Source organism: Falco punctatus (assembly GCF_963210335.1).
Source record: "Falco punctatus genome assembly, chromosome: 13".
Lineage (NCBI taxonomy): Eukaryota > Metazoa > Chordata > Aves > Falconiformes > Falconidae > Falco > Falco punctatus.
In genome coordinates, this window is record NC_137593.1 from 12,478,313 (window position 1) to 12,502,093 (window position 23,781).

Genomic DNA, 23,781 nt, shown 5'->3' on the forward strand with positions numbered 1-23,781 from the left:
GCAAGTGGAGCTCTGCTTTAGCAGCGTTTTATTGAAGCAGTTCCCGTGGTGAGATACAGGAGAGAATCTGACACATGAACAGGATCAGCGTTTATATTTCCACAAAGATGGAAAAAACAAGTGAAAAAACTGAAGTGTTGTAACTCCAGGGCACAAACCCGTGGCCAGCTGAAGGTCAGCAGGTAAGCCGTGACCTGGGCAAATGCTGCACACCTGTGGCAGAGCCAGCTTGGATGCGTGTTAATGAAACCCCGTGGATTCGGTGCAGCAGAAAGGCGCAATAACAATGAATCATTTATCATTAATATTGTACCATCAGGTGGTTAGTGAGTGTTTTTTCTCCAGATAGGCTCTTGCCTTGCAGTGGAGCAGCTGGGATCAGCCGTTTGTGGAGAGGGATGAGTGGCATGCATGCCTTGAGTATCTGAGTCAGCCCGTTCAGCCTTAGGCTCCTCTGAACAGCCAGCAGCTCCCCACAGAAGGTCAGCACTAACGCTGCCCTCCTGCGCTTTCCCTCACTCTCTTGCTAGCTCAGTGCCCCATCTTTCTTCTCTCTCCTTTCTCTTGCTTCCTTCCAGTCTTCCCATTTTCCCATTTACACCCAGGGGGCCTGATCCCCAGCTGGACTAAGTCAGTGCAGGACCACCAAAATGAATAGGGTCAGGCAAAATCCCCCTGGGCATGTGCTGGGCTGGCCTCTAGCCCTTGGCTCTAGCCCAAACACAGGGCAGCTGATTAGTAACAGTCAGGTGGCAAGTCCCCAGGCACTTCGGTTAGGGTCAGCAGTCCGAAGGGTCAATTGGGGATCAGCTGTTTATCTTTCCCAAGGCTTAGTTTCTCATTTATAGCTGCAGGGAAAAGCAAGGACACCCGCAGCAGGGAAAAGCAATGCTAAAAACATGGAAGCGTCCCATGGTGCTCAGATGCAATGATAATGGCAGTCATGTAAGTGCTGAAGTTAGCGGGAAGGAACGGGGGTTTGGATTTACTCAGGTGTAGTTTGGACAGTGTAACCAGCAAATCTCTCTCTTCTCTCCTCTCCAACCTTGTGTTGGACTTTACAATGAGTATCAACTTTCTGGGGACGTCTCTTCTCACCATATCCCGGGGCAGCCTTCTCCTCTACTGTCTGTGCTAATTACCCCCCCATCCCCCTTCCTCAACCTGTGGTAGCTCTGCAGAGCTCATCAGGCTTGAAGCCATATGCCAGGAAGAGCCCATAACAAGTTTAAAAAAAAAAAAAAAAAAAAAAAAAGATGGGAATATCTGCTGCAAAGGCAAACCTTGCTGTTTCCCAGAGAGCCCGCTCCCCAGGGCTGGGTTTGGCTGTCAGTTCGCAGGTGAGATAAGGCAGACAGGAAATTCAGGGTCTGGCTTCAGTGCACAGGCACTGCCCTTCAGAGGTACCCAGGCTTGCTCCAGCGCTGCTGACACATGGCCTGGGAGCAGGACAGTCCCACGCATCTCCTGCATGACCTGAGTTAATAGTGCTGTAGGGAAACAAGGTCTGTCACCTCCAGCATGGACTGTGCTGTCATGGACACCCTTTGCAGGTACCTGAGAGAGTGTGCACAGGGTAGCTCTGGCCAAAGCACAGCGTTGGTGCAGACGTGCCCACTGGTGACAAAGCAAGGAAATCCTCTTCCTCTCCTCTCATCTGCCTCTGTCACCTTTGCCTTACAGCTCTCTCTAGCTTCTCATGCCCAGCCTATGCCTGAAGTTTAGCAATTCACACCTGGTACAGCCATTCCCCGCTTGCTCTGGTCCTCATTATTGTATCAGATAGAAACATCATTTCCTGTCCCTGTCACCTCATTCTGCTTGATTTTGGTGCTGACACCTCCCCTGATTTTGGTAGCTTTACTCCTCTCCTGCTAGTGTCCTCTGCGCAACCACAAATTCACCTTCCAGCCCTGCTCAGCCCCACGCTCGCAGTTTTTCCAGCAGCCACCCTGCACTGCCCAGCGCTGCCTCTTTGCTTGGGCAGAGCCAGGCACAAGCCCCCTGGATCACGCTCCACACAGTGTGACTCCCTGTAGCTCGTCCCAGCCATGGGCAGCAGCATGTGTGGGGAGCCCAGGGGTGGTGGGATGGGGGGACATGCTCCAGAGGGGCTGAGCAGGGGAGCTCGTCCCGCTCCCTCTACCCCACACAACCTAATCAGCCTCTCGCTTTTTCCAAGTGTGATATTCCCACAGGGAGTGAGAGAGGTTTCAGGAAATTTCTGCTCCTCTCAAAATCACTTCTGATTTTTCTAGTAAAAGCGTCTGCCAGCCTACTGCCGCCAAGTTCCTTTTTTTTTTTTTTTTTTTTTTTTTTTAATACATATACGATTCAAGCTGCGTTGGCTCCACTCTTGAAGTCTGGCAGGTGCTCAGTGACATATGTTCTGTGATAAATGTTTATTACATAAGTTCATTCAAGCTAACATGGATTTTGAGATATAGTCAGCTCTCGTTATACAGCTTGCCTTCAAAGCTCAGTGTCCAGATTATGACTTTTCTTGTGGGGATGTCTCCCAGGGTTTGTTTGCTCCTTCTCTGATTTAGCCAACTCTTGATCGGTTCATCAAGGTAGTTAGCAAAGTGCCCAGACCAACTCAGGGGAGGGGAGGAAAAGGAGCAATTATAACTTCAGCTTATTCCAGCTCATTATTTTAATCACTGTGTATCATATTTGGTGAAAACATCTCTCTACAAGCATTAAAACTCCAGAGCTGTCATCACTCAGAAACAAAGGGTCTGATATCACCAATCCCCAGGCATCAGTCCTGCCTTAGAGGTGAATTGCATCAGGTTGTTGTCACTGTGTCTCACTGGAGGAGTTGCTCCTGATTCCTGCTGTTTCAGGGCTACGGATACAACTCACGGTGTCCAGATTTCAAAGTGTGTTCATCTTCATCCAGGCTGTTCTAAAAATTTCTTAATATTGTTTAATCTTGTTTTAATAAATTCCAGTCACTTTGTGGGCTGTTCTTTGGATGGATGAAATTACAAGTGCTGCAGCATGAAATCCTGAGCATCCTGTGCAAGTCCGGGGGAACACTGCTATCGGATTTCTCCTTTTAATGTGCATCAGATGGTGAAGCACAAGGATGAACGCTTCTTTGCTTTGGACAAGAAGTTTGGGCATTGCAGAAGCCAGAGCTGCCTTTGAGCTGCCTCATGTGTCCCCAAGCCTGAGCCTCTCTCTGGGCTTCACAGAGTCTCAGACTCATTTTGCTCACGAGGGTTTGGCACGGTTCACAGGATACTTGCTTACATGTGTCCATGGGCAGCATGGTATGCCATTCTGGGGGAAAATCCTTAGCCCTGTTGTAAAAGTTTTGTGTGGGGCACAGATCTCTCTCAGGGATCGGGCTGATACTGCATATTATCACTCTTGTTGTGACAAACGCTTGTGCAAACTGAATGATTCACATACATTTTGCAAAGGTCTTGTGACTCTGGACTCTGGTGAGTCCAACCTTGCTGAGGCAGGGTTGGGTTTTAGAGGGTATAGCAGCAGCAAATGTGACATTTTCTCATTTTCTCCTTTACTCCCATGAGATGGGGGACAAAAATGTCAGGACTGTCTATAGGCAGGCAAAGGCCTAGCGCAATGCACTGCCCTTTGCCAGGATGAGCCCTCTCCAGTGAGGCTTTCAGAGCTCCGCGAAGGGGAAAACAGGCTGTGTACTTCACACTTGATCAGTTAGGGCCAGCAGTAACAATAATAATTTTTTAGTCAACACATGTGTCTTATCTGGCAAATTCTGAAACAAACACAGAGCGGACTGGCTGCTGCTCTCTCTGAGTCTGCAATCCATGCATTAGCCTCCTATCTTTCATTTTTTTTTTAGCGATTGTAGTCAGAAACAAACCAAACTCTGAAGATGCAGCAGATCTGCAGATGGGAGGGTTTACAGTTAAGGGACAGCACTGGGCTATGACATGTGGTTAGTGTTGTAATGTATGCCTGGGTATTATGGTTGAACTGGCATGTTTTTTTTTAAATCCAGCTGCATAAGACAGTATGTCAAGCCTTCACTGAATGCACCAGTTTTAGCAAAATGTGTGCACATTATTCAAAGAATCTAAGGTTAAACTTGCTGAGCTGTAAATCTCAGCAACTGGCATGTACTGCAATTGCAATGTGTCCAAAAGCATGCTTGGGAAAAGGAGCAATGGACGTCATCCTTAGAGTGCTTGGGATCAGAGGCACAGGCCGGCAAAGATCAGCTGTCTCTGCTCAGGCTTTGCCTTGGACTGATTGTACCCAGCTTCATGTTTCCGAGGTGTGGAAAGGGTAAACACTGGTGAACAGAAGAGAGAGGATGTGAAAAGGAAGAAAGGAGCATTAAGGGGAAAGCAATGTCACCAAAGACCCCAGACTGGTCTTTGGTTTCTCTTGTATCTTTGGGAGGAATTGGGTGTCCTTGCTGCTGAATAGTGCACAGTGGAGAGCACACGGGAAACAGCTCCTGCACAAAGAGGAGGAACAGAACCAGAACAGCAGTTCAGATGCTTTTTTAATTGGCATAGGTGAAAACTCCCCCACCACGTCTCTTGGAGTGAGGACAGCCGTAATGGGCAGCCATCTCAAATGGACATGGCCAAAGCAAGGGGTCAGGAGCTGTGCCCTCCATCATCCCTTTTAGAGAATTCGCTCAGAAAAGGCTGTGGAAAACAGAAAATTTATCTGGTTTAAATCACATCTGGGAGAGACTGGCTGAGCCTAGGGGGGCAACTTGGCAGTCAGTCCCAGAGGCCCGCTGCGATCAGTTTCCCTGCTGCGACAGGGGCATGCTGGAAGCAGGGATGGGAGCAGTAGGCGGTGGTAGAGTGGGACAGGAGCCTCTTTGGAGACTGGATGGTTTTGCATAATCTGGGATTGAATAAGAGCACTGAAAATAATAAACCAGCACCCCAGAAAGGGCTGGGCGGTTAACTTGTCTCCCCTATGAACTTCTCTTGCCAGTCTGCAGCCCTCTTTGCTCTAACTTGTGTCCAGCCCCTAGAGAAGTCAGGAAGCACCTGTGGTGGTATTTGCATGCACTGCAAGGTTTTTGAGGCAGGGACCGTCCTTTGGTGGCCTGTGCTGGCAGTCTCCAGAGCCAGGAGTCCTGGCTGGGGCACACCTGCAAGGCAAACCCTAACAAATGGGTGCCCGTCTCAGCCACTCAGAGATAAAGCATCTTGTCTCTGGCTGGGCAGATGACTCAGACCCAGAGCAAATTAGAGTTAGCTTGGGTGGAAGTGTGATGTGAGTGTCTAGCCATCACTTGTGGGGAGGGTAAATCGCATTGTTGTAGCTCCATTAAGAATGACGCGGCCATTCTCCACCTGCAGAGAATTTGGCCTGGACCTTCATAGTCAGCTACTTTTGGTAATTTGATTTCCCTCTACATTAAAGACACGAATGTTACAAGCGCCTTAGAGGCCAATGTGACCCAGGTACTGGTGGAGGTCATGCCTGTGCATGTCCTGTCATCCAGCCCCTCTGAGCAATGCTCTGATCACCAGACTGCTTTGGGAGAACCCTTACCTCAAAAAGAGCTGCCACTGTGCTGAAATTAGAGCTAAGATCACTCTTCAGAGAACCAATTTGCCTGACAACCTTGCTCCTCAGGAAGGATGACATTAATGTGGTGGCTATCATCAGTCAGTCTGCTGCTGAGGGCTCCCTGATCTGCAGGCTTTTGAGTACTCTCCACCCTGGGATGGGCCACTTAAGGAAAGCATTTTAAAACTCTGGGATTTTGGGAAACTCATTCTATATTGTTCAGGAGGGACTGTAAAGAATGAGGCTGAGAAAGGTATCCCTGGAGATGGATGTGTTCAGGGGTTGCAGAACTACTCACCTACAGATTGTTCCAGGGCCTCATGAGCTTAGCTTAAGTTCACACGCCTTCAAGGACTGTAAATGAAAAGCATGATTTTGGTTTGGTTGGTTTGGCTTTCCAGAGGCACCAGGATTCAGGCTTTCTTGTGGAATGGACAGCTGTGTTTTCTTTCAAGCATGAAGCAGCCCCTGTTGTCTCTCCCATAAGCAGGTCTGCAAAACCTTTGTGGAGCTGCAGAGTCTTGGGGTTAAGCTTTCCAAGGGCAGCTCTTCATTGTGGGGCCTCCAGTTCTGGGATGCTTGGGCAGAGCTCACAGGAGCAGCCTCTCCTTTGGAGAGTGCTGAGCACCAGGTCTCCAACTGCTACATCATCCAAAGATTCCTCCAGAGGGACGCCCCAGATACAGAGCCTCTAACAGGTCTGGTCACTCCTGAAAACCCTGGTATGTCTGTAGTGCGACTTTGCTCTCTCCCAGACCTTTGCTCATTCAGCCCCACCCTCCAGTCCATCATTTGTTCAGCTCTTCAGTGGATTCTTCTCTCACATACCTTTGCTCTGCGGACTTTCCTATTCAGGATGTGGATGCAGGCATCAGCCAAGGCACTGGTTGTGGTGGATTAGACATTAAGTCATTTGCATTTCCTCACCACTGCCAATTAGCAGTGTTGCAGCAAAAGACAGGAGGGTGTACACACTGACTGTGGCTGCTGCTACTGATGGAAAACCAGCAGGAAGCACTCCTTCCATCATAACACTCGCCACTCGCACTAACAGCAAGCCTCTGCATGCTGTCAGGTTGTTTTGTGCACCTCTCCTTTATCACCGTGACGTGGGGGCTTGTACCAACCACCCTGGGTCCCGCTGCTGCACTGCTGCTGCCCATAAAAACTGTTTGGGTTTTGACCAAAGGAAAAACACCCTCCTTGGGAAGAGCTGATACGCAGGGAAGTGATTTTGTCAGAGTTGCTTGCTTAAGCACGTGGAGACAACTGCTCAGGGTCAGCCACGGATAATGAGCCTTCAGATGACAAATGACAGTCCTTGGCTGTACGGTAAGGGGTGTATGTTCCCAGCATGCTCTCTGTGAATTATTGCAATGGCAGCACTCACTTCCCTTCTCTGGGAAAGAAACAAGAGCAAAGCAAGCAAGAACTAGCAGCAGATGGTCCCTCCTGTGCCCAGATCGTTCCAGCCAAAACAAATCTACATCCCCAGCTGAAGGGAAGGGTACAGGAATAGAACAGGAGTGTGACTCAGATCCAGTGACTCAGACAGCAAGGCGAGGGGAGGGAGGGAGGGGGAGAGGCAGAACCTGGCGCAAGAGCCTCTTACTGATGACAGTGATTATTGCTATTATTCCAGCAAGTGCTTGTGGGCACCAACAACTCTCACTCCTGCTCCTGTTCTCTTTTTCAGGTTTTTTTTTTTTTTTTCTTCTTTGCCGTGTCTCTCTCTTTCTCCCTCTTCCCTTTTGTGGGAAAGCTGTGAGCAGCCCCCTCTGCATCTTTCTCTGTTTGCAAGCTGGTAAATAGCAGGCCAAACACTTGTGTGCCAGATATCAGATAGGCTCAGCTGTTTGCATGCCAGCGGAAAATGCCACATGCCCTCTGTCGGGGCAGCAGCCTGCGAGATTCCAGGCACGGTCCTTGGCTCGCCTCTCCCCTCCCATCCCCAGCCCGCGGGCCCGTGGCTCTTCTGCCGTGTGCCTCCCCACAACAGTGGTTGTGTTGAATGAGGATGATGTTTGCCCAATTTTAGCGAGTCAGATTTTGACTAATGAGCTCAAGTGTTGAACTGTTGGTGTTATTCCGTCAGAGCTGCCAGGCAGGTCAGATTAGCTACTGCCACTTACTCATGCCTAAGATGTTTTTGTGGCCCTCGGGTTTGCCAAGGGGCGGGGATGGATTCACATCTTGATACCCCTTAGATACTATGAGAGGCTTTGCAAAGCTCCTGAAAAGCACTATCACTGGTAAAACTAGGCCATTGGGTGAGATCATGCATTAAGCACTAGGGGCTGGCTGAACAATCTGTCCCAGAAACCAGCCTTGGATTAGTGCTGTGCTCTGGCCCTTGGCACAAGCACAGGTGGGACGAAGGGCCCAGATCCTGCCTGACTGCATCGGAGGAAAATTCCCCTGTGGAGCAGAACATCCTGCCTCGCCGGGTGCCCTGGTCCCGGGCACATGGCGTCTGGGCAGTGGGCAGAAGGTTCTGTAGAAACCTAGACTCAGATATGCACTAGCAGCAACTCTGTTTCTCTATTTCCATTCCCAGGTTCTTGATGTCTTCCCCATCCACCACTAGGTAGAACTTGGAGGCTTCTGATTTGTGTCAGACCCCAAACTGCTCCACACTAACCCCACAAAACTGGAATCTATCCCATGGCAATACGCTCCATAAGCACTGGTGTTGTATGTTGGTGATGCTTCAGCAAAATCGCTAGTGAGGAAGTGTGGTTCTCACATGCAGCTTATGTGGTGCAATCATGTCAGCTGGGATCTTTGGAAGAGCCAAAAGTGTGGCTGGGAAACACTGGTCTCATTGACTTCCAGCTAAACCAGGTGCCCTAAATGGAAATAAACTGTGAATGTAGCCAGTATCCCATACACATTTTGTTTGTTTCATGGGTGACAAGCACCAGAATACCTCTTTTTTAGGTCAAGGAGGTGTTTGAATATCTCATCCTCTCTCCTGATGTGTGTCCCATGACTAGCACAGTGCCTGTGGACCCAGCAGGGCTGGCTGGGGACTTACGGCTTACTCATCACAAATGCAGACACCAGCACCCAAGCCCTAAATGGAAGGCTCCTCAGGGACAGAGCCAATGCACAGATGTGAGCATGTGCCAGCCCACGCACCGCTCACCAGCCAGTGAGGGCTTCAAGAAAGCCCTGTGGTCACTGGCTCAACCAACACATCTGGGTTGGGGGGGACAGGACCCAAAACTGGAGAGGACCCCTGCGCACTGGTCTTGGAGGGTTTTCTTTTTTGGGGTAGCAATGATGGAGGGCAGAGACTGCCAGAGCTTGGGCCATTTGCTGAGGGGCATCAGCTCAAGGTATTTGAAGGGAAGAGGTGGGTTACATCTATATATAAAAATATATAGATGTTGTTATATAAACTATATAGGTATTTTTAACTTTGGTACCCACTCTGGGTTCCATTTAACCGAACAGGATACAGGAGGTAAAACATTCTTCATGGCTACATGAACAACTTCCCCCTTCTTTGCATGTGTTGGTGAGGCCTTGACCCATTATAGTCCATGGCAGTGCTGGTTTTAAAAAAAAATGATTCAGCAGTAATGCAGGCTGCATGCACGTGTGAGTAACTCAAGGGGAACTTTAACGAAAAGCCCCTTCTCCCCAGTTACCCCCCCTGTCCTGCTATGGGCATGAAAATACAGCATGTTTCCTTCCCTTTTTGTTCTTGACCACCTTGTATAATGCTGCACAGGATGAACCATCTAAATGATGCAGGATGAGGGACAAATCCCAAATCCCTGGGTGAGCCTATTGATCCACTGCGTCCATGTTAGGAGAGGAGTGAACCTTCCTTTCCCAGCCCAAGCGATGCCTCAGAGGCATAACCTTTACAAGCACGTATACTAATGCATGATCTGATGCTGTATCTGCCACACGGTTGTTATACCCAGAGGCTGTTTCTGGGGGAAAGTTTGCATGACCTAGATACAATCTTGTGGTTCTTGCAGGGAAGATAGTGTCTGAAGTCAAGACACTCAGGTGGGAATCAAGAGTTATTTTACACCAAGCTCTGGCATGGGCTTCCTGTAAAAGTTCACTCAACAACAGGGCGGCTAACTAGGGTGACATAGGGCACTGTGCAGATGAACAAGGCACTTCTATATGCAGAATGGATTGCTACCAGAGTCTGAGGATTCAGGTGAGGGGGAATCTAATATTAGACAGTGTAATCTGGCCCACGGAGTGCAGACCAATTGCTTTTACCTCACTGCCCCTCACCAGTGCTCAGTGACTTGCGCTCACCTAAAGCATCTCTTCCAGAAAGGTGTCTAGTCAGGATCTGAAGATATCAAGAGAAGGAGAAGCTGCCCCTCCCTTTGGTCATTCGTTCCAGTGGTTAATCATCTCTTTGTTAAACACGTGCACCTTGCAGCTAATTTGAATTTGTCTGGTTTCAGCTTCTAGCCAGTGGCGGTTCGTGTTTATGCAGTTCTCTACTACATTAACAAGCCCTGTCTCACTCACTATTTTCCTCTGATGAAATTACTTATATGCTGAACTTACCTTACCCTTCAATTTTCCCCTCCTTCCCCCTTTGGGTGCATGAAACAGATCGAACAATTTCAGTGTCTCGCTCTAAGGCATTTTCTCTACTCCTTCATTCATTTCTGTGGCTCTTTCCTGCCCTCACTTTAACCACCTTTTGAATATTAAAATGTGAGCCCCAGGCCTGGATGTGTTATCTTATCCACTTTAGTCTCACTTTTATCTCACCACTTTAGTGCTTTATATGGAGGCAAATTAACCTCCCTGATCCTGCTTACTACCTTCCCTGTATGCTCATTCCCAGGCAGCCCTTGACCCCATTTGTCTGCATACCAGGAGGGGTGTTTGCACTGAACCACTTGTCCGCAATGACCTCCAGCCCTTGTCCAGGAGCCCTGCTACATGCAGCCAGTCCTGCTTGTAGAGAACAACCTGCACTCCTCCTCGCTCCAGGTACCTTGGAGCATTGCTGCAGGAACACCTCTCAGGTAAGCCCTGCTCACCCAGCGGTCACCATACCCTGGCACGGCTGCCTCATCAACCACCTTGCACCGAAGCTGGGTCATCCATGCCCTTGATCAGCGGCCATTGAGCAACCTGGTCTAGTGGAAGGTGTCCCTGCCCGTGGCAGGGGGATTGGAAATAGATGATCTTTAAGGTCCCGTCCAACCCAAACCATTCTGTGATTCTATGATCTTCCAGATTGCTGGTAAAAAGCATAGGATAATGCAGGGCTGAGTCCCAAACTGCTTGGAATTTGTTGTTCAGTGATGAGTCCTCACTGACAATAACATTTTGAGATCTGTCAGTTATACAGTTCTCAATCTGTCTCACGTATCCTCTGGTTTATACTATTCTGTGCTATTTTTTAAGCAGGATGTCATGGTTTTAACTCAATCCCCTTGTAGAAAATCTAAGTATAGCATATCTACGTAGTTACCTTTATCAGGCAACTTTGTAATCTCCTCAAGGTACTAAATCAGGCTTGTTAAGTGCTATTTTCTCTACAACGACATTGATCACGCTCTCAGAAAAGGGGAATGCTAAGAGATTAATAAATTCCTTCTTCTTGTTGTTGTTATTTTTATTATTATTATTACTATTATTATTTCACATATAGTCATCTGCTGCCTTCACCTAATTGGGAAGACTGATCCTATATTGTGGTCTCTTAGGTGTAACACCTTCCAGTAGAGCAACCTAACAAGATCACAAAGTCCCCTAGTGTACCTGAAGCACAGGGGACAGCAATTGTTTGGTGAGTGCTGTGCACAGCAGTTGGGTATGCGTTGGAGATCATGGCCCAAAGCCACTGGTTGTTATGTAGTATGGGCTAGACTGGCAGCCGTTGCAGGGATACATCACTGCAGGCCACCTCTTGGGCTTGGGCATGTGCCACCAAACCATGGTTGCCTGGAACACCGGCTCCAGAACAGAGTGGGAAAGGACTCTCTTCCTCCCTGCTCCTTCGACACTCCTCCAGCCTGCCAGTACCTGATCAGGGGGATACTATGACTCTGTTGTGATAAAGGTCTGGAGAAGCAAAGGAGAAGGGATGTTCTCAAGTGTTGGATGCTGTCTGTCCTGCAGAACTGCCTGAGGACAGCTATGCGCAAGTCCCCTGGGTCAGCCCACCTGTACTGTGCTATAAAGCAAGGTGAAACTTTTAGATCTATAGTCTTACTGATGGAGCGAGCATCCCACAGATTTCTAACGCTGTTCTAAGCTGACCTGCTTGGCAAATTTTCCCTGGTGAGTGCTGCAAAAATTTGTCTCTCCTTTCCAGCTACAAGGGTGCATTGCAGGTAGGCACTGGAAGATTCTGCAGCACCTGCATAGAGCTAGTCCACTTCTGAGTGGGATGTAGTCTTGTTAGCAGCTGAAGAGCTGAGCTCCCGCTTTCCTTTGTGTGCTCTCCTGACTCAGCCAATCCACGTTAGAAGCGCAGCTGCACTCAAGAGAAGAATGTTTTATAAAGGGAGTTCAAACTGGCTCTTCTGCTGCGTTCAGTTTTTAGCTACCATCTCTGAAGCACGTGCTTCCTGACGGCCGTCTCAAATGGTTTTGCAAAAACCTTTGCAAAGTCTTGTAAAGACACTGTGGAAAGGAGGCCCACGTACATGGTGTTTGATAGCCACCTCTTGTTCAGAAATGCTGTCCTCATCACTTCTATCTTTGCATTGTTATTAACAATAAAACATGTCTGAAGAATGGACAGAATTAATCAATTAGAAGAGAAACACCCCAGCCCATGCTTTCTGAACACCCTAGTATGTCACTGGCCTTGGGGTCATGGGGGACTAGGAGGCCAGATTCTGGTTTACTTGACTTTTAAGTCTTTCCTAGGAAGATGGGAGCTCTCATGATTTATGTCACAGTAAACAAGCTCTACAAAATATGCCGTGTTTCCACCGCAATTTTCTTTTTCAGATGTGCCAGCTGCTCTTTTTCACACTTTGGCTGCACATTTACAAGAGTGAGAAGGAATGCACACACATACACGCACATGCACACAGCTGCAGCCGTAAGACCAGCCTGGCCTTAGCCCACACAGTGCTTTCAAGCCCAGGGATGTATTTAGTTAGAGCAGGAGAAAGGGAAAAAAAAATAATTAAATTGTTGCTGTAACTATGTCTGGATTCCCAAACACCTGCGCTAGGGTTTCCTGATATTTCTGCAGACATGTGCATCAGGGATACAGCTGCCACAGTCCTCACACAGACCTTAGCTTTCATTTCATCGTGATTATATAAAACAGAGCTGAAGTCTCATGTGCACTCAGAGCTGCAATGGTTGAAGTCCATGCTTGTGAAAAGTATCCAAGGCTACTTACACCAGTTTAACACCATTTGATCAAAGGGCTGCAAAAGGCTGTATGTGCTCTGTCAGTTTAGTTTCATTTGAATACATGAAGAACAGGCTTAAACTGCTCTAGCTGTAATGGATTTTAAATAAGACTAAAAATTTGTGTGCAAAGAAAGCCTAATTTGATGATGTTGTAGTTTTTGGAAGGGCAGAGCTTTCTTGTTATTTTAAGAGATGGGACAAGTTTTGATTTGTGATCGTTTTTATTCCCTTTGCAATATTTCTTTCTTGATGAGTACGTTAGTTTATCAGACACTAGGGACTCAAAAAAGATAACCAGGACCAAATTCCCACCTGCTGAGAACAACCAAACAGGCTTTTCTCTGGTTGGTATTCCTGAGGTGTTCAGAGTCTTCTCCTTCTACTGACTTTCCTGAGGGATGGCAATAGTTACTACTGTGGTTCCTTACTGAAAACTGTCCAGCAATCTCACGGATGCCTTAGACAAGTAGTGACGGGAGTGAGAAATGCAAGTCAGGCACCTAGCTCATTCATCTTTCTCAACTTAGAAAAAAAGAGAATGGGGACTACCACTTGGTATTTCTACACAGTTTCACTCTCTGGTTCTCATGAGGGAGCAAAAAGCTGCAGAATCTTTAGAGGAAGTCAAGCAAACAATTTCAAGCAGATTTCTTAAAAAACAAATGATGAAAAAAACCCACAGCAAAACAAAACAGCGACAGCTGAAATGTTTCTCTTTATCTTAGAGATTCTGTAAAAACCCCTCACTTAACTAAAGTACATTTCTGACCTACACCAACCTGACAGTTTCCTTTAATTAAAACCTCATCTGCAGTTCAACTTAGAAAAAAACACGATGACAACAAAACCGAACTTTAGAAAACAAATGAGGCGGCATCTGTTTTTCAGGCAAGGCTCCTTTGTCCTGAAATCTAGAGAGCTGGTTATTTAAGGAGAGACTTAGGTGAACAAATAAGATTAAACAGAAGCAGCAACACACCCTGATGCAAGCATGAGGGTGTTGAAATTGCTCTTCTCCCCAAAGACATTTCAGATCCCATTTCTTGAATACTGTTTATGTCGAAAGCGCTCACATTCTGATTTCCTCTACAGCCAGTTCACTGCTCTCTGCAGTCTCTAATAGCATCATCAAGCATTTCCTCATTAGATAATATCATCACACACCCTAATGATTAGGCTTAATGAGTCACCTTCCTTTTTGGAGCACTGTATTCAATCCGAAATTGTGTATCCTTTCTCCCTTGAAGAGAGCTCCCTCCACATACAGATGTCTCAGGAGACCAGCCCAGCTGTGGCAACAAGTACATTAGCCAGCACATTGTGGCGGATACTAAAACCCCTTTGTGTGATGTGGGAGACAATAAGGCTGGTGTTAGGGTTAGGGGTGTTGTGTGCTGGGAGCAATGTAGACACCTCAGAAAGGGAAGCCCTTGCCTTGGAGAACCCTGCCATTTCAAAAGCAAGAAGCCAGCTAAGCAGTTAGGGAAAGGCTTTGGGGATCAAGGGGTTGATAAGCAATCGGTGCAACTGTGGGGGCTTGGGATGAGTGGAGAAGGAGGAGTAAATACTCCAAGTGTATGGGGAAGGTGAAGAAAGAGCAGAGACAATTAACATTTTTTAGGCAACAAAACAGAGGCTGCTAGAAAAGGAAAAAGGATGGGTCCCTCCTGTTTGATTAAAAAGGCCTTCTTCTGTCATCTTGCCTGCAGAACAGTTTTTATTATTTATCTCATTTTTAAAAAAGATTAAGGCGCTATTAGCACTAATTATAACCGTAATGGCATCTCTATTGCCATATGCATTATTTGCATTCCCATCGAGCCTAGGAGCTGCAGGCAGGGGCCAGGGAGAGGGCCTTTCCCCAGAGGCTGTGGCTAGCAGAGGGAACCAGCAGGGCAGGGCAACATCCCGCAGCCCCCTGTGCAAGCAGCCAGCTTGGCTGGGACTGCAGCCAGGCAGGGAAAGCCTGTCACTCTCACAAAAGTTTTCATCAAAGGGCTTTCCTGCCCCTCCCCTCTAGCAGCAGTGTGTGGTAGACTCTTCAGGACTTTTGCTGGTTTAATTTATTTTTATAAACTTTGCAAAAGTCAGATACTTCCACTGGGAGATGGCTGTTTGCATCCCCTCGCTTGCAGATATTTATAGGGCTCCCCTCTCTGCGGCATCTGAATGCCTTGTGTTTTTAACTGGATTTATCCTCCTATTTACCCCTCCTGTGCAGGGAGTTGTGTACCGGAGCACAGGGCTGAAAATGAGGCAGCCAAGTCCAAAATTTATACCTAAAGAAGCCTACTCAGGTGCAATTTAACCTTAGCCATGCCTCAGGCCAAAGTTTTTTGACATCTTCCAACTCTCGAGACACTCACATTTCTGCTTCTGCACCAAACACAGCAATTCACTCTTGGTATCTTGAAAGGCACAGCCTACACCTCCAACATCCAGAAACTAGGTGGAGAAATGGCTTAATTCCTGGTGGGACACTTTATAGAAGAGGTTTTCTGAGCACATATAAGACTCACACCAAACAAGCTGCTCCACTTTTAGGAACGATGTTTACATGTTCCCTCTCACTTACCAACCCACTTATAGGATGTGCCACCATGCGAGAACACATCCCCACTGCCAAGCTATAGGTTGTCTGGGCTTGACTCCCTGGCTCTCCTAGTGAAATTGTGACTCACTTTAGCCTCCTGGTTAAGGAACGCATGTGCATCACCTTCCAGTATCAAATGTGGTCTATTTCTTCTACCTATCTAGAAGGATGGAGAAACATTTTCTTCCAGTGACAGAAAAATGTGGTCACTTCTTCTTTCTCCTTCTGGTTTAATGACCATTGGTTTATTCTTCAGGATGCCATCTGTTTGGATCCCATTTCTGAGGTTCCCACATATTTCCTAGAGAGCCCCATCCCCATCCCTGAGCTCCAGTGCCTTGTTCTGATTTAGGTGCCCCCTCCCCTTTCTAGACATGGTCCCCAGAAACTATCCACCAACAGAAGGGGTTTTGTAGCAGAGGATGGAGATGTGGGACCAGCAGCCCCATATCATAAGTACCTTTTCACAAACCAGCCCTCCTCTCCAGCAGCCTGGGTGTTGCTGCACACAGAGTGGTCAGAAAGGCCCCCAGCTTGGTGCCTGAGTGCTGGTCATGGGGAGCAGGGCTCTATACCGTCTGTCGCTGTTACACCAGCCATTCAAAGTGAGTTTCAAATTCAGGCTTACTAGAACCATTTGCTGCAAGCTCCTGCTGATGACAGTAGCTTGCTTGGAGCTTGCGTTTACCCTTCCTCTGTCTTTATACCCCTGTGGAAATGGGTCCCTCTTAAGCTGCCTTATGCTGCCGAGGACTTGTGGTCCACCTGGCTCTTTGGACAAGGGATATTTTTTCCCTGAGAAGGAGATTTCTCTTCCATTGCCCACTTTCGCAAGCATTGGTTAGGTTTCGTTGCTCTCATCAGCAAAGAAGGACCTCTTAAATACTGTCCTGGTAAGTCCTGCTCAACAGAGAAGGTTTGGTGCTCCACAAACCAGGGAGAAGCCACAGCTGCTCTTTTTTCTGTCTGTTCTGCCTTGATAATTTGTTGCTCCCAGCCATCCGCCTCCTCCTAGGTCTTTTCTCCAGAGGAGGTACTTTTGTCTCCCTGTCATTGTTTCATAGACACACGCTTAGCGATTTCCCAATGGTAGTATGTGGCAACAATGAATCCCCAGTGCACGGAAATGCACATGAAATTGCATTAGTCACACGCAATTAGGCAACGCACAGTCACCATGCAATCAGGGGAAGCCTAGATGTGGATTATTGAGGTGCAGAGGTTTTGATGAACCATATTGTCACCCCAAAATGCTAATATATGAGAAATGAAGCATTTTCCCTGAAAGGGGTTGTGCTGGGCAAATTTTTCAATTTAAATTGTATTTTAAAGGTTGGAGATTGCCCTTTTATCATTTCTGAAATGAAAAATTCATTTCATTCAAAATTACTTTTGATTTCACAATTTAAGCTAATGAGGTTTTTTTTTACATGGCTGAACACAAAACACTTCAAAGTTATCAAAATGAAGCAGTGTTGATTGCCCCCGCTCAGCTTTTTTTCACACTTTGTTTGTAAAAATGTTCATCATCACCTATATTTGCATTTAAGGAAAAAGGTTTGAACATTGAAAACATTTGCAGGACAGAGCAATCATGAGTTGCTCAGCTCTAACGCAATAGCAATTTCACCACCCCCTTGTTACATGATTGTGATATGCAGTTTTGCCTTCTTGACATCTTCCAGAGGATCATTTCTTTCCTTCGGAAAGATACGTGGGTATACATGTATTTACAAGCTGCAAATCCACACCAGACTTTTTGGAGCGCTTGCTAGACCATGCAGTTCTGCTGACATGGAGGAAATGGATGTGGTTTGATTTGCCCTAGTTGGATGGGGTCTCAGTGGGGCTCAAATGGTATTGACAGAGCAAAGGAAGACCTTTCTGTGTTTTGCAGCCTCCAAGTGAGATTTCCAGCATTGATTCAAGGCTGCAATCCGTGTACTACCCATCATTATAATTCCTCTGTAATAACTGGAGATATGTCCAGTAGCTCTGCATGTTTCCCATAGGTGGGATGTTTGCACACACCATAGGTGCTGCTGGCCAGGATGCTCTCTGAGGCACAGGACCTCTCTCATGGGGTGCTGGGAGTGCAGGCACACATGCTTGAGGGGAGCACTGCAGAACTTCCCGCATGGCTCCATGCTGACCTCCACCAAGCCTACTTTTTGAAAGATTAGGGCCAAGGTGCATTCAAACAACTAGTTATCACACTGGCCAGTGCCACCTCTGCATTTTCTTGGACTAACTCCTCCATCTGCACCCCTTGCCCTTTGGTCTGTACTTACAGTAAGCTCTGGGGCATGCAATCTCTCTGTCCTGTGTTATCTCACATAGGAAAGGTCCTAGCCCAGAAGTGGCATCCTCAGTGCTGCAGTGAGGTAAGTACTTTAGTACAAGACATTTGTCTGAAAATACCTACAGCACAGTGAGCTCTGCCTGGCAAGAAACATCTGAAATTCTGACTGGTGCCTTGTGAAGTGAACATACTCAGAGCATCCAGCTGCTGCCTGCGTGAAGCCTGCAAGATTGAACAGGTTGTGTGCTACCCAATGTATCTGGCCACCATAGCAAGGCCACCCTGCAGCGGAGCTGTGAGGTGCCTGGGCACTGCTAAGGTGTCCAGCACCATTGCACTGCAGAGCCCCTGGGTGTGCTGCGCACTTTCTGGAGCTGGTGGAGTAGGGAGCAGCAGCACTAATTAGAGAGCAGCAAAGGGGAATTACTGGGATCAGCCTCACAGGTCCTGCTCGGTCTTAAGCTTCAGCCAGTGAAGAGTACGTGGCTTTAGCAGTCTCAAGGGTTTTGCTGATGGGATGTGTTGGAAGTGGTGTTGGGTAAACTTTGATAGTATAATGTTCATGCCTTCCAGTTACCGTGGGATGAATGCTCTATGTGAGGCACCAACACAGAGTAACTTGCTCAGTCTGGGAACAGATGCCAAGGATTCTGGATCCCAGCCTTGGCCGTTTTTAAACCGTCAGCTTTTCTCCCTCATTGTACAGAACAATTTATAACCCACCAAGAGACTTTGTATCTGATGATGACCAGAAGAGTCTATTCAAAAAATATTGCATAACACAGATGAAAACAAAATTTACAATGTGTTACAAACCAAGGTAATCCCAAGTGCAGTGAAGAACTGGAAAAATGAGATCTCTCTAAGACAAGTCTCATGTCCAGGCTTCACAAGAAGGGGGTGACTAGAAAAGGAGGCTGTGATGTCATAACAGCCATTGAAAATATGACAATAAACAATTTGTTTTGAATTATCTCACATTCAATATTTTACAGTAGGAACAACACAGATCATGGGACAGGAAATGTAGAGGAAAAGCCCACTAACCACAAGCTTTTCCCAGAAAGAATAAATAAATTAAAAAAACCCCAATAGCATCAAACCCCAAAATATTTCATACATGTTCTCTTTTGAAATACTTTCATTTCAAACTGGAGAGGCAGGGCTTTCTCACATGCCCGGCTGGCAGCAGCTCTCCTCCGCTGAAGCAAGAGTCGTATCAGCCATCTGATTCCCATCTCACATTAACACACGGCTCTGCCTAGCCACGCCATGACTGGGCAGGGGAAAAATAACTCAGCTTCACTGAAGCACAGTTGTCACAGTGGCACCTTAATGTTGGTTCACCGCTGTGTTTCCAAAAGGAAAATTTAGTAAAGACACACGGGGTGCTCCACTGCATGAAGCGCTCTCTCTGGCTGTCAAGGTTAACAGGAGTTAGATGACTCTACAGTCGCTTGCTCTTGGACTCATTCCTCCATATGGGCTATCTCTTTCAGAAAGTCTAAGCTTGTGTGCCCTAGGTGACCTGAAAGGTACAGTATGTACATACACACACACACATATATATGTATATGTTTATACACAGACATACTTGTGCATGGGTGCACATTTTGGAGAGACCAGTCCTCGTACCTTGGCTCTGGGAGCAGAGGTCTCCCAACAGGACCCAGCCACCACTTGCATGAAGAATGTTTCCCCAAGGTGGTCTGACTGGCTCATGACCCAATATCCCTGGTCCTCAGAGGCTGAAGGACAGGGTCATGGCCCATTCTTGGTATAGCTGAAAAGTACAAAAAATATTTGTGGTTCTGCCTGTTCCTCAGAGACCTGTGCCCTTGTTCAGACAGTCCCCTATACCACTGTCAAGGCCACAGCTTGTATCCACAGTTTGCCCGAGCATTTTGTTTAAGAAAGCTGTCCTGATCAAGAGGAAGTAAATAGCTTTTTTTTTTTGTTTTTCTCCTTTTTTTTTTTTTTTTTTTTTTTTTTTTTAAATGCAATCATGCTTCTGCCTTTCTTGTCCTGCCACCACAGAGAAGATGTGGTTGCTGGATCCTGTGGTTACCTCCCACCACCCTCTGAAGCAGCTGTAGAGGACAGTGCTCAGATGGCATGGAGGAACAACAGGAATTCAAGCCCAGCCACAATGTGGTCTCACAGGCTTCAGATGCTGGTTCCTCAGCGGTCCTTATGAGCCCTTAAAGTAGATGTAGGTTTGTGAACCTGCCCTGTTTGCATGTTTGTAAAAGTCCTTGTTTATCTTTCTTTTAGTGGTTTGCAGTGTGTAGCATGAGTGCTAAAGGGAAGCACCATAAGCACTCCATAGTGATCGGAACTTTGCTTGTAGAAAAAAAAAAAAAAAGCAGCTTGCTATTGTGTAGGCTCCACATAGGAGCATCCCACTTCACTCTAGAGCTGGTTATTATTTAAATAGGAAAGCATTCCTGAAGAGTAAAGAGAAACACTTTTCCCTCTCTCCCTTTAGCATCAAGAGCTCAATGAAACCATTCTCCCAATAAAAGAGTAAGACTTGGGGTTTTCTCCTAATGCGGCCTGTGATGTACCATCTCATTTTCTTTCAGATATACACATACGCAGCAGCATCTGTACCTGTTGATGTATCCTCAGTGAAATAACTTGTCCTGATAGACGAGATTCAAGCCAACATAACTCCCTTTTTACCCTGCCTCTCAGATACCTGTCCATACCACAGGAACAGAGTGCTTCGCAGATCCGTCAGCCCTGCACAAGCAGATGCTGCTCAACTTCTGGAGTAATTCTACTCCTTTCCTTTTTAAAGCAGAGGAGACTTTCCTTAGGAAGGGTTTGCACAGGGAGGGTTTGCATGGGAAGGGTTTACATCTCAAGTTTTTTTCTCTCCCTGTGAGCTTTCACTTCTCTCTAAATATGACAAGGAAGGTCTGTAAATTGCAGTCCTATGGATAAACCCCGTCTCCTGAAAAACTTGTTTCTTCATTGACCTTTTTGATCCATTGAGCTTTTATGTGACTTGGATGCTTCCTTTAGCTAAATATTTATATAGCAAACATTCAGTGTATGGATTGTTGTTAAGACTGCAAGGTCTGTGGGACTGAGGCTGGTTCCCTATTGTGCACCTTGCACAGCCGTAGTCAATATAATGCACAGCTATAGCAACAACATTCCTATGGTTTTTGAAGGCACAGACTGTGACTGATTTTCTCAGGCACAATGGAGCTCCTATCATCAGTTTCTCTGAGAAGGAAGTTTCCAAAATCACCTTTTCTGCAAAATCTGAGGGGAATGGAGGGGGTGTTGAATTCTACCACAACAATATTAGAAAGAATATGAGTCAAATGTGCCACAGGGGTGTCCGTCAAAGAGTAAAGTTAAAGTACCGAATTCCAGCAGCAAATTGTGCTTTGGAGACACAATGAAATAATGCTGCTTGAAGGGAGTGAAGAGAAATGTCACTGTACCCTGGGTGCTAGAAGTGCCTCTGTGAGTGCCAGCAGAGTGAAGTTGTCTTCGCCACCACGTTGCAGACTTTCTGTCTGGTGCTGGGTGAGTCACCGATGCGTGGCTCATTGCAGGACTGCGAGTGCTTGACTGCTGTGGAAATCAGTGCAGGTCAGGTGCTGAAAAAAAATTAAGGATCTGAGCATCTTGTCTCGTGACGTACAGATAATATTTCCTCTGTTCCTTTATATGGTAAGGTCTTTGAGGAATAAAGTCGTTTGTGCTCAAGGCTGCAGCCTCAACTCCTGAGCTCCGGGGGGACTCTTCACTGTTACTCTGGCACAGCAATAACTGGGGAAGGCCAGAATTTGGTCTGCTGTTTATAGGCAGGCAACAGCTCATGGACATTGCAGCCCCAGCCCAAACTCCTCTTGCTTGAGCAGAACAGCAGGTAAAAGCCCACATGGGTCCAGACGATGTGCAGGGGAGCACGACCTGGCACATTCATGTGGCCCTACCTCTGCATTAACACCCAGGGAAGGGAGCTCTGCTGTGCTCCACTTCATCCAAATGGGGTTGCCAAGCTCTTGGTGGGACGGCATTTGGGTTCCCCTGTTGCAGAATGATGGGCAGAACCACACCATCTGGGAAATCCTACCGCCGGCACGTCATCGGTGTCTGCAGGGCGCGCTGTGTGGCCAAGGACTTGCCAGACAGCCCTGGAGGAAGCTGCTTATGCTATGAAATTAATTTTTTAACCAAGAAACAAAGTTTCCTTTCCTGTAACCCCAGACTTATGAGTCAGCACTTCACACGTCAATTATTTACAACAAAAAGCAAGAAAAGCAATTTTAAGATTTTGTAGGATGAAGGGAAAGTAAAGGCGAGACACCACCCACAACACTCCTAAGTTAAATGCATTCCCATTCTCTGCTTTCCAGGTCCCCAATAAATGGTATTTATTTTGGTACAGTCTTTTGTGCGTAGCGACTCCAGGCCTAGAAATTTATGTTTAGCCTCAAGGTTAATGCAAAGGAAACATGTTTCACAGCTAGGGAAACTAGGCACAGATAGCTGAAATCACTTGACTATGTGTTTAATTCCCCATACTGGTTATATCATGATCCTACCCAAAAGCAGCATGTGTGCACGCCTTCCCAGGAGACGCAAGAATTGAAGTAAGGGTACAAATCCCATTTGTGCAATAAGCCTGAAGGCTTTCATCTTTGCACCCTTTGGTAGGTAACGTGTGCTCAGCTCTAGACTGTAAATGAAAATTGCTTTGAGTCACAAGGAAAATCCATGCAACCCACAACCTCAGCGTCTAACGGTGCTGGTGAACACTGGCTGAAGTCATGGAGGCTAATGTGGCCTTCTCTAGGTGACAAAGCGATTGCTGACTGCCTAATGTCTTTTCCAGCCTCCACGGTCTGTTTGGCCGTGACGATGATGTTGTGAGGTGGTGACAAAGGATGCAGGAAGTTCTTATGAGGAGGATGCTGTGACGAGGAAGCAAACAAAATGAGCTGTTAATGAAAGACAAAAAGCACTGAAATCCCTCGGAATACGGGGGGAGTTTTCTGGTGAGTAATACCAAAATTTTAGGAGCAGAAAAATGAGTCATTCCTACTCCACATAAACTCCTCTTATCCTGCTGTGATTTACAAACCAGCACGGTCCCATGAAGTCCCTCACTAAAGGATGGAGTAAATGACACTTCTCCTGTAGGGAAGACAAGGTTTCAACATTTGCCCCAGACACCTGTGTGCTGACACCTCCCCAGGCAGGTTGTGCTGATGGGAAAAGTCATTAGGGCCCTAAAGGAGAATGTGAAATACCTGTGGGCTACGTATGCCCAGTAAGAAGAACAGCTATCCCGTCCTCTCACCACCCAGCTGGCAGCAATCTACATGTAGATGCACTACCAGCCAAAAGCTATATGAAGGATTAGGTTGCAAGTACCTTTTTCTCTCCTCTCCCTCTCCGTGTTGGCTGGATGGGCAGTGCTGAGTACTGTGATAGTAGCTGGGAGAGCTGCCTGCCCCGTCTTGTCTGGAGCGATGCAGCAGGTTAGGGTAAGTAGGGCGGGTGAAAGTCTTTGTTGTGATGAGCTGGCCAGTGGCTCTTGCACAGGCCACCTCACTGGAGGGCTGTGAACAATATCTGTAAACACTTTTCATGCAAACATCGTTATCCTTGGCAGCTGCAGTAAAAAAAGCTGCAGTTTAAACGAGCGTCTGGTTCCTCAGTCTTTCCTGTGCTATGATCTCATGTTACAATGTGAGCAAACTTCCTATCTGTGAAGAAGGGAAGCAGAGAAGCCCCTGGGGAGCTGAGGTGGATTTTCCCTCCTTCCCATCAGGTGCTACTTTTAGCACAGGGCTGTGGTATATACAAGAGCCTGGGTCAGGGTTAACTGGGGGCTCCCTGCAGCCCCACTGGTGAGATGCTTACCCTCGGTGCCTCTTGCTGCATGGCAGTTGTGCCAGCAGCATGTGCTGTGGTCTCTCTGGGGTCCTGC

At 47.1% G+C, this 23,781-nt stretch overlaps 1 long non-coding RNA gene across 1 annotated transcript in view; it reads right to left on the reverse strand.

Moving 5' to 3' along the window:
- Positions 1-23,781, reverse strand: part of LOC308072433 — a 37,412-nt gene continuing 13,631 nt past the window's right edge. The window contains exon 2 of the long non-coding RNA XR_013931670.1: positions 1-23,781. This exon is cut by the window's right edge and continues 11,644 nt beyond it. This is a non-coding gene — a long non-coding RNA (uncharacterized lncRNA).